We start from the raw sequence: 11342 nt of genomic DNA, 5'->3' as shown, positions 1-11342 counted from the left end.
TGTCATCTCCTCCAGAGGTGACTGGGGAAAAACCAGGAGATGAAACTCATTCTTCAGAGCAGAAGGGCCATTTGAAAGATAAACCTCTGTCTTGCTAATACTGATTACCTAAACTAGAAGGAAAATAAATAAGGACCCAAATAGCCTGAAACTGTGGCTCTCTGAGCTGAAAATGAAAGTGCCAACTAGTTACACCAAAGAAGGACACATTATTTAAGGCAAATCTATGAGGCCAGATCTCTCGTTGGCTCAGAGAAAGATTATAAACTCTTTTTTGCCATCAGCAGCTTTCAGGTTTCATGTCACTGGTGCTGGGAAGCCAGGTTTCAAACAGATCCAAAATGGGTAGTGCAAAAATTAATAAATAGAAACGTCATTTAAAATGAAGTTGGGAGGCCAGAAGGGGGAGCTTTCACACCCTATGTCAATTGCAGAGCCCAACAGGAAGAACTCTATTTAGAATAGCTCTAACGACTTGCTCTTTTCTATAACAGTTTCCTCTCCTTTGTTTCTTAGGACTTACACATGGTTTGCTGTTAGGCCCCATGTCCTGAACTGCAATTCTTCGTTCTTCTGAATAAACTCATTTTGCTGCAGCAATATCTGGCTATTTGTTTAAGGTCAACAGCAGCATATGACTCCAGCAGGTCTAGGGTCTTTCAACAGAGGTGCTGTGTGCACCTGTTTGAAGCTTAGCAAGCTGTTTCCTTCAGGTTCTTACATCAGAAGGTAAACATGTTTTTTTTGCTGAGATCCTTCTCCTTCATGCAGGAATGAGAATGGAAGGAGCAAGTCAATGAGTTAGACAGAGATAGAAAACCTCAAGGGCTACACCCCAGCTCATTGGCAAACACTCATATCCTCAAAATTTCCTTATGTTGAGCAGCAACACACTTTCTATGGATGAGGTCTGCACTTTGAAGCCCACAGAGAAAGGACTTTCTCTTCCCAATGACAACCCTTAGGCTTCTGTTACAAAGGAGAAAAATCCCTAGAATGAATATTCATTCTAGGATGCCAGTTTCCAGGTCCCCATCATCCTGATCATTCTGTTCTGATTTACTCAAGTTTGTCAATATGTTTCTGAATGTTTTTTCTTGAGGTATAATTGACATATAACATTATATTAGTTTCAGATGTACAACATAATGGTTCAATATCTGTATATATTGCAAAATGATCACCACACTAAGTTACACAATTTTTTTTCTTATAATGAATAACTTTTAAGATCTACTCTCTTGGTAACTTTCAAACATTGTTTTTCGATACACTTTTTTTAAATACGGCACTAGGAGTTGGAAGTTTTTTCTCAGGAAAGTAGTTATGCTACACACATAAGGTCTGACTGAGCAAGGCAGAGGGAGAGAGAAATAGCAGTGATTCTAAGGAAGTGAGCTCCGGGATCAGAAAGATGGTACTGAAGATGGCATTTGATGGTATTGAAAACCTGGGGATAATGGTTCAGATGTAAGACGATTTGGAGTTGGCTATGTTTTCTGGTGGGAAACAGGAAATACATACCTGGAGACAGAGTAAGAGATTAGTGCTGATGGTGTAATTTAAAGGGTCTTCAGCCCAGATGTAGGTGGTGGTAGCTAATCCATGAGGAAGGGAGAAAACTCCCATTTATGGAGTATGTACAATGATCAGGCTGTGCCAGATGTTTTCCTGGTGTTAATATTACCTAATCTTCACAGTTTTGTGGGGTAGGAATTACTGCACTTATGAGGAGGGTGGTAAAAGTTACGTAACGTGCCCAGCAGCACCCAATTACGAAGTGAAAAGGCTTGGCCTCCAACTCAGATGAGTTCTCAGGGAGAATGACAAGCACCTCAAGAACCTGTTCCCCAACACAGGTGTCAGGTATGAGTCACTGAGCCCTGTGCATGAAGGTGTCTCAGGTGACCTGCAGTTTGAGTGCACATTAAGTGCTTATGGAATAACAAAGTCTTCAGTTTGTTGGGAGGCTGGGCAGCATAGAGAGACCTGGCTTCAAATCACAGCCCTGCCCCTTGCTTATTGTAAGTTCATGGGGAAATGTCTCCACCTTTCTAACCCTTAGTTGCTTCATCTACAGAATAGTATTAGCAATACCAATTTTGTTGCATTGTTACAAGGACTAAATGAGATCATGTTTGCAATGGGCATATTCATGTATCTATGTAAGCACAATGTACATAAAGAGTATTTATACGTGAGAAGTGTTTAAGTAGTAAGCTTTCAACACAGGGTAGCTATTTCTTCCTGTGTAAATTTTTGTTGGTCCCTGACACTCAAACTTCTTTTAAAAACGGAGAATGGGTGTGGTGGACTGTCCCCTTTGCTAGGTAGAGCTACTTTTCCCAAAATTCCCTTCTCTGTGTGCTGGCAGTTAGGTGCTCCCCAGAGACATTCTTGTGGGCAACTGAGGGCAGAAGTGAAAGTGGCCATTTTGTGGCTCACGCACACTGTCATTTATCCTGGCTCATGCTGCCGGTGGGAGACAGCGCCGGGCCTACAACCGCCCCATCTTCCCCAGCTCCTCCTACCGGAGCTCTGGCTTCTGGGCCACGTGTGTGTGTGTTCAGCTCCGCGATGCACAGTCCCACCTTCTGCAGGACACCTGTACTGCCAAGGTCAGAGGCGACACGGACTGACATGGTTTCTTTTCATCCTGTGGGCTCCAGCTTGTGCTTGTTCTGTTTACATCCAGCCTCTCCTTCTTTCCCACTGCTTACTACTGAAGACATTGAAGATATATATCCTAGTTACGATTGCCAGATTTAGCAAATAAAAATACAGGATACTCAGTCAAATGTGAGTTTCAGAAAAACCATTTTTTAGTGTACGTTTATCTGAAATTCAAATTTGACTGGGCATCCTGTTTTTTTGGTTTGTCTTTGCTAGTTCTGGCAACCCTAAGAGTGGGAGAGTACGTGGCTAGAGAAAGATAAGACTGCTGGGTAGAACCCAGTTGAGGATGGTGACTGTGCGTTTACAATGACACCAATTAATATCCAGCTGAGTACTTTTCTCCAGCAGGGCTCAGTGGCCCAGGTACAAGCCAGGCCAAGGCAGGTAACTGGGTTCATCCAGACCTGGGATTTTATCAGGTGGGTGCCGATAAGAAGTACAGACTTTAGGGCAGTGGTTTGCAAACTTGAGTTTGCAACAGTATCACTTAGAGAGCTGATTACAACACAGATTGCGGGGTTCCACCCCTAAAGTTTTTGATTCAGTAGGTCTGGGGTGCAGCCTGAGAATTTGCATTTCTAATGAGTGCAGCTGGTTCAGGCACCGCACTTTGAGACCTAATTACGATGGACTGAAATGGGAGACCATGAGACCTACAGTCCATAAGAGGAGGGAGGAAGGATGGAGGAGGCTATTGAGGCACCGTGGGTATAAGAAAGGAAGCTCATATCCTTCCCGTCACTCTGAGCGGAAGACTGGGATGATGCCCTCGGAAAACCTGGTGGTTTTAACTCCTATCGTTTCTTTCCTCTGTTCTAATTTTGGACTGTCAATGCCCTTCTGCTAATACTGGCTCATGCCTCCCTTTTAACTGGGCAACTTTTGAAAATGCTGGTGACTAGTCTGATCTATGAGAAGCTGGTCATCAAAACAAAGGCACTGATGTGGGCACCTTCGCTAAAGAGGTGCTGAAGTGAAGGCATGAAGGCCACGACTGGTAATAACTGCTCCAGGGAAACATCCAAATTAACTAGTTTTTCTTCCCTCTGAGAAGAAGGTTGGGAGTTGGGAAGGAAGGAAAGCTGAGGGAAATGAGAAAAGGAGTCAAGATCTTGTTTCCAGGTGAAGCTCTTTAGGAGACAAAATATTCCCCATAAGAATATTCGTTGCCAAGTCCTTTCTAAATCTTTAGTCATGCCATGGAATAACACATTATATCCAACTCTCCAAGGAATATGGCCGTACATGGAATGGAGCTAGATTTTACTAAGTATATACTACTATTATACCAGGTGCTGGACTGGGTATTTTACATGGAACAGATATGCAAAAATGCAAATGGTCCACTTGTTTTTATGTGTTTAATTTTTGTTTCTTTATACTTTTATGTACCTCCCATTTGCTATGATTTTATTTTATTTATTTTAACTTTATTTTAAAATAATCTCAGATTTACAGAAGAGCTGCAAATATAGTACAGATAATTCCTGTGTATACTCTTTACTCAGACACCTCACACAACCATAGTATATTTATCAAAACTATTAGGTTGGTGCAAAAGTAATTGAGGTTTTTGCAATTATTTTTAACCTTTTAAACCACAATTATTTTTGCACCAACCTAATAAGAAGTTAATACTGGCTAATTGACTAAATTATAATTTAATAACCTACAGATTTATTCAGATTTCGCCAGTTTTAACACTAATATCTTTTTTGCATACCAAGATCCAATCCAGAATGCCACATGGCCTTTACTGAATTTCTTTTATAATGAAAAAAAATGCATAAGCTCTCTCTCCTCATTCCAGTGCATTCCATGTAGTTTCAGGAAGGGAATAAAGAGGACACTGTTTGCTGACCATGGAGTAGAAGGAATACGTGGGGCTACATCCCTTTAGTAGCCCCAGAGAGATGTAGAGGAAATAACTAGTTTTAAATAACTATCATGAAAAATCCTCATAAATAATATACAATGAGGGTAAAGACAGTCTCTTAAATAAATTGTGTTGGGAAAACTGGACAGGTATATGCAAAAAAATGCCACTGGACCACCTTTTTACATCATATACAAGAATAAACTCAAAATGGTTTAAAGACCTAAATGTAAGACCCAACACCATAAAATTGCTAGAAAAAAACAGGCAGTAAACTCTCTGACATTGCTGTTAGTAATATTTTTCTGGATAAGTCTCTTTGGGCAAGGAAAAAGAAAAACAAAATAAACAAATGGGACTACATCAAACTAAAAATGTTTTGCACAACAAAGGAAACCATCAACAAATGAAAAGACAACCTACTGAATGAGAGAATATATTAGCCAATGATACATCTGATAAGAGGTTAATATCCAAAATATATAAAGAACTCATGCAGCTTAACAACAAAAAGATAAACAATCCAATTAAAAAATGGGCAGAGGACCTGAACACATTTCCCCAAAGAAGACATACAGATGGCCAATAGACATATGAAAAGATGCTTAATGTCACTAGTCATCAGAGAAATGCAAATAAAAACCACAATGAGATACCGTGTCACACCTGTCAGAATGGCTATCATCAATAAATCAACAAACAACAAGTGTAGGCGAGGATGTGGAGAAAAAGGAACCCTTGTGCATTGTTGGCAGGATTGCAAACTGGTGTAGCCACTATGGAAAACAGTATGGAAGTTCATCAAAAAATTAAAAATAGAACTACCTATGACCCAGCAATTTCACTTTTGGGTATTTACCCAAAGAAATCAAAAACACTAATTTGAAAAGATATATCCACTGCTATGTACACCGCAGAGCTGTTTACAATAACTAAGATATGGAAGCAACCTAAGTGTCCATTGATAAACAATTGGATAAAAAAGTGGTACATATGTACAATGGAATATTACTCGGCCATAACAAAGGATGAAATCTTGCCATTTGTGACAACATGGATGGATCTGGAAGGTATTATGTTAGTGAAACAAGTCAGACAGAGAAAGATATGTACTGTGTGATTTCACTTGTATGTGGAATCTAATAAAATAAATGAACAAACAGCACAGAAGCAAATGATGCATAGATACAGAAAACAAACTGATGGTTGCCAGATGAGACGGCTGTTGAAGGGCTGGGTGCAAAAAAAGGTGACGGGATTAAGCAGTACAAATTGGCAGTTGCAAAAGAGTCACAGGGATATAAAGTACAGCATAGGAAACATAGTCAATAATATTGTAATAACTATATGGAGCCAGGTGAGTACTAGAGTTATCAGGGAAATCACTTTGTAAGTTATATAAATGTCTAAACACTATGCTGTACATCTGAAACTAATATAATATTGAACGTCAACTGTAATTGAAAAATTAAAAAATTAAAAAAAATTGAATAAGAAATCAAAGACAAAAAAAGAATCCTCATAAATCCTAATAACATGAAAAAATACTTATAACCATAATTAGGTTAAAAAAAGCGAATAATGACTTTTGGTTTCAAGATGTAAAACTAGGCAGATACCTTTCTGGAAATAAATACATTTTTTAAGTTATAGAACAATTTTATATGTAAAAATATATTATCTTTAACTACTTTCATTTTTTAAGCGAGACAAAAAAAATATGTAGCAAATTAAGCAGGAAAGCAAGTGAGAAAGATGTGTGTGTGAGAGAGAGAGAGAGAGAGAGAGAATGGAGAAAGCCAGGATGGGGAAGAGAGAAAATCAGACCTAGGAGGCAAGAAAAATAAGCTCTGTGTACCAAGTGTGGGTGTCAGACTTCTAAATGGAACTACATCAAGGGATCATTTGGTTACATACGAATCAACGAAGAAGGGAACAAATATTTAAAAATAAAAGCTTATAAGCTTACTTGGGTAAAATAAGATCCCAGACAGAGACCTGCAGAAAGAAAGGATGAGAGAGGAAAGGAATTGGGGGTGTGGGGAGAAAAGATGTGGAGAGCATGCATGCACAAAAAACAGAATGCATGAAGGGAAAAGCTAAATCTAAACAAACAAAACTGCACAGAGGTAAGAAAAGTATAAACATACCAAGGCTAGAAAAGCAAAGGGGCTAAGTCCGTCAGAATCATTCTGGAGGGACTGAGTGATGAAGGAGAACAACCAAGCATGTGGCGCCATGGGGAAGGAACACTAATCTTGTCCCCTAGACTGTGTGTTCTGGGAGTATTTGATAATGCCTCATGTATCATCCTATATCCTACTTTAAAATGACCTAAAGAGACCAAAATCCCTGAATTGAGGGGGTACAAATGTGGATGCCTGAATGTGTGTAATTTTCGATTGTATGCTTTATTACTCATGCTGTTTCTCCTCTCACATGTCTCATTTTCAATGGCTTAGCAAGATAATGAAGGCCATCACCACTAATATCATCATCAGCGTCATCATCATCGGGATAACACAATAGTGACAATAATAGTCATCACACGCCAGACACAGTGCTAGTTGTTTTACATATATTATCTCAATCCTTTCTGAAAATTGAGTCAGAATCCTTAGGCCAAATGTCAAAATTAATTCCTGCTATACTAAAGAATAAAATATAACAATTAAAATAACCAGAATAAAATATAGGCGAATAATTATACTGGAAATAATATAAATGTCCATCAATAGGGGAGTGGCTAAATTATGCCATATCCATCATGAAGACTCATGAAATCATTATAAACTATGAGGTAAATTGAAGGTTACTGACCTGGAAAGATGACCGTGCTGCACCTGTAAGCAATAAATATAAGATACCAAAAATACGTGAAGTGTGATGCCATTTTTAATAATGTATACCTAATGCTATATTTATGTATAAAGTACAGTCTTAAAGGATACGTACCAAACTGAGACCCTCTAGGGTTACCTCTCTAGGAGTATGGAAAGGAGGCGTCAGAGGAAGTGGCAGCACTTTTACTTCTTAAATAGCGTTAGAACTATAAATTATTTCTATTATTTGTGTTCAGTATTTTCCAAAGAAAAAAAATTAAACAATCTTTTAAAGTGAAAAAATATATCATAGGGGTAAGGAAAGTCTTCTAAGTATAATACCAAGGACAAAAACCATAGAAGAAATTATTCAAAAATTTAAAACTTCTATCTAACAAATGACAAACTTGTAAAAAGTATTTGCAACATAGAAGATTATGGTGGATACTGTGAGTTAGCTCACTTAACCTCCATTCCTCCATCTTTCTGTTTCCGGAGTGTATAAAACTTAAAGCTACATTTCTGACATTCCCTTGCAGCTAGGATTCTGGATGTAAATTAGGTTCCGCCAATCAGATACACTCACACAATATTTAGAAGGCAGATATGACGCAAAGCCCATCTTTCTGCTTCTGTTGCTATTAGCAACCAAGATTATAGAGACCCAAGAGTTTGGAGGCAGCTGTAGCCATATCCAGAATTGCAGTATCCAATCATCAACTTTGCAGATGTTGAGAGGCAGCTGTGGGCTTAGCAAAGCTACACCACAGAGAAGTAAAACCACAGGAAAGAGAGCAAAAAGGAAATGAGCATTAGGGACAATAGACATTGTTGAAAACACCATAAAGGACACAGTGGGCAGAAATGAAAAAGACAATGAAATAAAGAATTTAAGGATTACAGGAGAAGTAATTGAAGATAAGCATATACATAACTGGCATTCCTAAAGAGGAAAACTGAAAACAGTAAATAAAAATAAAATTTTAACAAGTTATTTGAAATAAAAAAAAGACGAATCTATGGACTGAAAAGGCACCCTGTCTTCTAGGAAAAATGGCCCCAGAACAGTCATCACCAAAAACATATCTGTTTGCAGAAGCTTAAACCTCAATACTCTTCAGGTTTTAGATCTCATTCAGGGCAGACAATGACTTCCTTTCCAGAGCTGGGAACTCTGCTTCCAGCCACCAAACCTAACAAATGTGCTCCTGCTTCCCTCCCGGTCCTATCTTACAATGGATGGGGTGGTCCATTCCCACGCTCTGATCCCAGCTTCTATCTTCTCAGAATCTGACTTTATTGGGCATCGCAATCTCTTCTAAATCTTCAGCCTTGTTTTCTCCAGCATTTCTCATCAGCATGCTATATATTTCACCCCATCAATTTCAAGTCTATGCTCTACTGTGTGCTTGTTTGATAGCTCCCCTCCTTCACCAGCTCCAGGACAAGGACCATGTCTGTTAGTTCCTTGTGTTCCCATGGACCAATACAGCGCCTGACAGTGTTAAATACATACTGAATATAGTAAATACCCAACAAATAAATACCCAACAAATACTTTTCAGTGTTAAATCACTAGATTCAGTATCTCCACTGTGCTAAGGGTCAGAATCAGAAGGCACCCTCCATATGCTTACACCTGGGAGTCAGAAACAAAAGGCATCACCTCCCGTCCAGCAGTGTGTCTGGTCACGCATGCACACTCTTGTACCTCTGGCTCTCTGTTTCTCTCATCTTCAAAGACTTTGACTAATTTCTTAGTATCAAATTCTTAAGCTTTCATTCTCCCCTGTACTTAGACTCACCTTCACTCCGTTTCTGCCTCTGGACTGTAATAGTTTCTGCATCTATGCTTTTGGCTTATTTTTAGCCTCTGATGGCCACACCCAGGCCGGTGCCTGCCCACCCTGGAGCTGACCCACTGTGGTTTCTCAGCTCAACAAATTCCAATCTGCATTTCCAGCACCACGCCTCCTGGGCCATGAAGCATGGACTGCCACACCAGGCTCTGTCATTCCCAACCTGGAACCATAAGGGTGGTATGCAAACTATAAAACAGCAAAAGCGGACCGTAGAGGGAGGGGAGTTTCTGGTTTCTGCCAAATTACTATAGTCAATTATTGAGGGCGGCTGGCTCCTTGCCTCCAAGTCAATCGTTGAGAAATGATGGCGGGATAAGCCCCTTCACTACCACTCTTAGGCAGTAATACCGATATGTATCATTCCTATATATACTTATTTGAGAAAAATGGGCAGTTTTGAACTGATGATGTGGCAGCAGCAGGAGTGACCACAGTCTGGGGTGGAGGGCAGCTGTGATGGCCGTGAGGACACGTTAGAGAAAAATGGAGAAAAAACCCCCATCTGTGAAGATCCGGCTGGTACAGAGGATCTGGGGCAACATCCCGGGTGGCAGAGCCACTGACCCACCTCAGTCAGCCTAAGGACTGACTCTCCTCAGATCTTTCACTTCTTCGTTTTCCTCTCCATTCTGATGATACTCATCCCTAAGGGTGATTGAACACCTCTATGGTCCTTACTGGCTCCCTCTTTAGTCCTCTGTCAGACCTATTGCAAGAAATGCAGATTTTACATACACATTTTATTTCCTTAGCAACAAATGTAAAACTTCACAACTAACCAAGTCACTTTAAAACAGTGGCAAAACCTGTTTATTCAACCTCAATTAAGATTCAAGACTCGGGGCCTGGGCTGGCAAGCTGTGCTGAGGCATGCACCATTTGCTCTATTCTTTGTGGCGGCCTCACTTACATTACATTTTCATATCCTCAGCCAAATACATCAAAACCTTCGCTGTATACCTTCATGGACAGACACCCGTGCGTGAGTACATGTGAAATCTCTTCCAACCAACCGTTAGCCCTTTTGAAATGTCATTAGGAGACCCAATGGGGCAGGGGAGGAGGTGTTCAGAAATTGTGATTTGAATATTTTAAAATGAGACAATGTCAGAAAGTTGTTGAGTCACTGTTTCTGTTAAAATCGAAAAATTGACTGTTAGTGGCATTGAGTGTTCAAGTGACATTGAATCTAAAATATAATGTCTACAGGCAGAAAAAAATGTCTATACATATAAAATGAGAATGGTATCAGTCATCAACTAGAATATCAGATCACACATGGCCAACTGTCTCCAAATATGTCCAATTTATTTTAAACATTAAAGAATGAACATTTGGTAGAACACTAACAAAGCTGATTTAAATAAACCCCTCCTTTTCAGCATATCTACTGGAGAGGTTGTGGACAGACTAGTTTGTTAGGGAGACCACTGCATGAACTGTGTAGATGCCAGACCACAGCGCTGCACGCCTGAAGCTGAAGCTGAATAATAATGTCAACTATAATTTTTATATATATGGCCACACCCAGGCTGGTGCCTGCCCACCCTGTGACTATATATGTATAGTCACAGGATGTGGAGCACAGCATAGGGAATAGAGTTAATGGAACTGTAGCAGCTATATACGATGTCAGAGGGGCAGTAGATTGGGGCAGGGAGATTATCACTTTGTGAGGGGTGTAAATGTCTATTACATTGCTTTGTACACCTGAAACAAAAAAAACAACACAAAACACACACACACACACAAAAGAAACAAATGCTAACACAAAAAAAGAGCCTAGTTTATGTAATAATACCTATTAAGTAAGCTATATTCTATGAACAAACCAAAAGGTAAACAGGTAACATACGAGATGTAGACAGGTTTATCTTCAGTACACCGTGCAAATAATATTGGACTTACTTCAACTACTTGAAGTAATGTATCGTATATAATAGTCTTAGCTACTTATATAAAATATTTAAAGCTTAAAAAAATCTAAATATCATTATTAAAATTTCCCACAAAGATTTCAACTTAGCAACCCGGTCACATAGGCTATATTCTGTCAATTTCCCAAAGTGCTTGGTTCCACGCAGGGCGGAACGGCTCAAAGTGCAC

This window comes from Rhinolophus sinicus, linkage group LG01 (genome assembly GCF_036562045.2).
Source record: "Rhinolophus sinicus isolate RSC01 linkage group LG01, ASM3656204v1, whole genome shotgun sequence".
Taxonomy (NCBI): Eukaryota; Metazoa; Chordata; class Mammalia; order Chiroptera; family Rhinolophidae; genus Rhinolophus; species Rhinolophus sinicus.
Note: the sequence above shows the minus strand (reverse complement) of the source record.